Consider the following 5,476-nt stretch of genomic DNA (forward strand, 5'->3'; position numbering starts at 1 on the left):
TATTTTCATTTATATTTTGATAGTATATAGTTCCAAATTTTTAGATATGCATCCAAGTCATATCATTCTTAAAGTATTGTTTCCCAATAGTATGGGTTTTGTTTTGATTCAAATATGATACATGGAAATTTAGACTTTTTTGTTTAAGCCATTTGGAAGAATTAATTTATGTTTTTAGCCATTTTGAAAAATTCATTTTTGTTTTTAACCATTTGAAAAAATCCTTATACATTTTGATAAGTTTATATGGTTGGAAAAAATAACATATACACTTTTTATGTTTTTTTACGATTTCCAAAAAAAAACTTGTGCCTTTTTCATTCTTTTGTTTTTGTTTATATTAGATATTTGTTGTGTTCCATGTTTATTATACCATAATGAATATTTTATTATCCATTATAGATATGTCATCTGAAAGCACAAGCAAGCATACAAGAAAACAGAATTTGTCACCAGAATCACGTGAGAGTTCTAATGAAAGTTGTCGTTTATGGTATCAACAAAATAAGGATGCCATAAATGAGCATAGGAGAGCTACATATCATAGAAGAACGAGTGAAGTCACTCTTGGAAATGATTTATAATTCCTCATAAGTATTGTACTATGGATGATATAATGTAAAGAACATTTCTTGTTGATAGTTCCTTATTAGAATATGCTCCTCATCAACATAATCTTGTTGCTTGATGCTCTCCTGAAAATGTTCATAACATTGGGGAAACATCTTGCAATCGTGAAACATCATATCGATAATGTGGATGAAAATGTCCACCCTAACCTTCCGTGTTTAAAATTTCATGTTTTGACGGCCAAAGGTTGCAAAACATCCATGGTGGAGGTAATGATGACATCGTGTGTGATGATTTGGATGATAGTTTAGTTGGCCATTTGTTTGATAATTTGGAGCCAGTTTCTCAAAACATCGGATCTTCCAATCTCGCTTCTCAAAGTAATGTTGTCCCACCAAGACAATCAGTCATTCCTGATAGCATTTCGCATGGAACAATGGAGGTAACACACTGATCTTTTGATTTTTACTGCAATAGTGGTTGTTTTATTACATTCCTCTATTTAAAAAGTCTTGTTTAGTAAACTTATAAGTTATTTTATTCTCTTTGAATAGGATACAACTCATTTTGATAAAGGTCTAGAAATTAATTCCTAAAGTGTTCCATCGACTAATATGAGAAGTGAGGATGAAGGATGCCTTAGCCTTCCTATGCATTCTCCTTGATGATAATATTGCTAGACTAATGTAAATTTTCAATGTTTTTGATTTGCTTTTCATTACTTAAATTTCTAGTTGGTTGGACATTGAATTTTATGGCGTATTTTATTTTCTTCGAACAGGACACAACTCATTTCAATAGAGGCATACAAATTAACTTTATAGATGTTCCATCTACTGTTGTTAGAAGTGAAGAGGAACCATCTCATAATGTTCATCCACATCACCAAACAAATGTAAATGTTGAGTTCATTTGATATTTTTCTCATTTTTCATTTACAGTTGGTTGGACATTGTATTTTGTAACCTTTTATGGAGAAACCATGATTTGATTTCATTAGGTTGGAGAATTGGAATCCAAAACATCAAATTGTAAAACTAATGTAGATGTTCACTGTATTTGATTTCTTTTCCATTTTTTAATCTTTCTTTGTTGGACATTTAGTTTTATAACGTATTTTATTTTTTTGAAATAGGAAACAACTCATTTGAATAGAGGCATAGAAACTACATCCAAAAATGTTCCATCCACTGATGTTAGAAGCCAAGAGCAACCATCTCATAACCCTCATCCACATCAAGACAAAATTTAAATTTTGAATGCATTTGATTCTTTTTCATTTTTTCATTTATAATTAGTTGGAAATTAAATTTTAAAATCTTTTATGACAAAGAGACCTTTACATCCTCTCAGGTTCACGAAATGCAAACCATAAATTTGGAATGACCTTCTCATAGATCCATTTGACATGCTTCAAATTTGCGAAGGGAATATCATGTTCCTGAATATGAAGTACATGTTAGAAGAAATTTTACTCATCCAAATGGTTTTCAACATGTTTCGGCCAATAGAGATCATATTCATTTTGATGAAAACATGATTGCAATGCATAAAAGATTTCGAGCAAAGATAGAGAGCTTTTCATTTGTCCAAATGTGGCACATTTTCCAAGAATCATATCCCACAATCCAAGTTTTGAGACATTCTGAAGGACTTGTTTGCAGACGATGTAAGCATGAAAGAGGAGCCCATCATTTTTGTCATTATAATAACATGGATCCTGGTGAGCAACCTCATATTTTAAGAGTTCTTACTCAAGTTGAAGAAATGCTAATAGCATGTGTGAATCCTATTTTGCAAGTGACACATGCTTGAGTTGGGCAATATAAGTATAGTGGTCATACAATTAGCTTTCCTCAAGATATTTCTACAATTGTACAAAGTATTCCCCGACATGTTGAAGATATTGACTTTCTAATTCTGAGGAGACATGCCACTCAGTCTAAATATTATGAATGTTATGTCAAAGGATCTCGAGTGATGGCTGCATTTCTTTTCAAAATCCAACCTAGTCAATATTATCGAGATGTTGTAATTGACTATGATTCAGTGAATTCTCTACTCGAAGATCAAGAATCTGATATCAATGAAATAAATAATGAAGGGTTGTCTGCTGAGTGTTTTCCCTCTCATCCTTCTTCTTTTGTTGCTCGACCACCAAACGAACGAAGAGAAGTGGAAGAAATTATAGCATTTCTTGATAATGTTGATTCTTCACATGTTTAAGACATGGATTGGCCTAGTATTGGAACCCATCTAGTGAATGAATATAATATAGAGGGGTTATTAGATATAACATTCCCAACATTATTCCCCACTGGTGAGGTCGATTGGTTGTAACCACGTATTTTTAGTGTTGAACTGCATGAGTATGCATTGCATCTTCTTAGGTACTATGATCAGAGATTTGGAAGCCATCCTCACTTTTGATATTACCTATTGAACATGATAATGTGGCATCAGAGCCAAGCAACTACTGTAGTTTTTCCAAAGAAACATTTACATGATAACTCACCTACAAAAATTAAAGAGTTGTGTCACCAACTATCTAATTTACTAGATAATAAGTTGGTTGAGAATCTTATGCGGTTTGGTTCTTATCTGAGAGGTACAACGTCATACTGGACTAAGTGTCGAGCTGAATTGACTGACATGATTACTCAGTTAGAATGTCCATCTTTACTTTTTACTTTGAGTGCAACTGACACAAAGTGGCTAGAGTTGCATAACCTCATGCCCATACATTCACATTCTCATTCTTTAAATGAGCATCATATGAAAATTGAGAATGTTATCCAGTACCCTCATATTGTTGCCACATTTATGCACCATAGATTCAATATTTTTCGAGAGGAAGTTATCCAAAAATATCTTAAAGCTAAAGACTTCTGGTATAGGTTTGTGTTGTTGAATTTGTTTTATATACATTGTCAACTTTTATTATGATTCTATTTATATTGTTTGTAGTAACTATATCTTCATATTTTTCAGATATGAGTGGAAACATAGAGGTTCATCACATATCCATGGTTTCCTATGGTTAAAAGGTGCTCCTGACATGGAAAGACTTGATTGGTCAAATGGTTCTGATGTACCTTGCAAAGAGATTCTTCGAAAAATATGTAACTACAAGGAATCCACGTGACATACATCAACAAACATAATGGTTCCACGAAGCCTCAATGATGAACCTTACCTATTGAATACTGGTCAGATTTTCTCTTGTAATCCTCATAATGATTACGAACAATTGTTAAACGGTGTCCAAAGGCACACAAAGTGTATTGTAGATTCGTGTTTGTGCAAAAAATGCACTATTCTGACATGTCGGTACAATGCTCCATGGGATCTTTGTGATGAATCAAGATTGTTCATAGATGATCAAGGAAGAAAAAAATATGAGCCAGCAATAAATCATGATAGGCTTAATGTACATAACATTGACCTTTTAACAATGTGGCATGCAAATGTTGCTTGCCAACCAGTGCTTTCTCACTATGTTGTCTTGAAATATATTTCTAAGTATGCATCAAAAGCATAAAAAAGGTCTAAAATTTATCCTCATATGTTAACTAGAATTTCAAATTCTATTGGCTCTGAGGATCATGCTTTGTGTGCATATAGAAGGTTTCTTGCAAAAACGATTATTGACTATTACATTGGAGCACAAGAAACGTGGCGTATGTTGCTTAATCTACCTCTTGTTGTTTGTAGTTGGAAATTTGTTTCCTCAAATGTTGGAAGAAAGTTTTTTAGGAAAATCTCAAGGGATGGCTTGTAATGTTCATCTGATAATAATTGTTTTCAATAGTATCAGAAGAGACATTTTTTCCTTGAACACCTATCTTTGATAGAAACAACAAGATCTTGGACATTTGATAGTAAGCGTAAACAAGATCTATGGAAGCCTAGAGATGTTCATGCTATTATTTAGGTTTGGACACACTTTTATTCTATTCCTAGTGAGGCTTTAGAGGAATTTGAAACCTTTTTCTGGACATGATTGCTCTTGTACAAGCCATTTCATGACATTCCTGTAGAAATTGGCCTTTCAGCTGAAATTATTATTCAAAATTGGAGGAATTTCCGATATCGAGAATGGCATGTTGATCGAAAACTATCAATTATAGATAATATTGAAGATGAAGAAGATGGTGACTTTTCTAACCAAGAAATGAATCTTGAAGATGATTTTCAAGAATGGCAAATTTTATCTCACTTGGTACCACCAAATGATGTGAATGTTTCTAATCTTCACACCCATGGTTGAAGGGACATTGATATATCCTTTGATTAGGAAAGTACAACTATTTATGATGATGTTGCATAAGAAGCTATTAATTTTATAAGGAATGCAAAATCAGGGGGTGATATTGTTGACCTTTCAAAAAAAACATTTTCATCTCCATATTCTTTGTCGAAAAAACAACGACTTGCTTTTGAAATTGTTTAAAGGCACTTTTCTAAATATGAGATTCGTGAAGCTCTTCTAATGATTATTCAGGGCACTGCAGGCACTGGAAAGTCTTTCCTTATCCATTGTATTTTTGAAGCTCTTTCTAATTCGTCAAGTAATGGAAGAAGCCCTTTGCTTCTTCTTACCCCAAAAGGAATAAATGCTTTTAAAATACATGCAAAAACAATACACTCAGCTCTAAAAATTCCAATTAAAGATATGTAGCCATTACAGGGGTAGTCCCTTGCAGTATTCCAAGAGGAAATGTGACATGTTAGCTATATATATATATATATATATATATATATATATATATATATATATATATATATATATATATATTGATGAAATGAGATTTCTAGGATCAAGGTTGTTTATGCAAATAGATGCTCGATTATGAGAAGCATTTATAGAGAAAAAGAATTGTCCTTTTGGTGGCAGATCCATCAT

The sequence above is a fragment of the Pinus tabuliformis genome, chromosome 9, assembly GCF_031772625.1.
Source record: "Pinus tabuliformis cultivar Carrire ecotype Pingquan chromosome 9, CPIR1, whole genome shotgun sequence".
NCBI lineage: Eukaryota > Viridiplantae > Streptophyta > Pinopsida > Pinales > Pinaceae > Pinus > Pinus tabuliformis.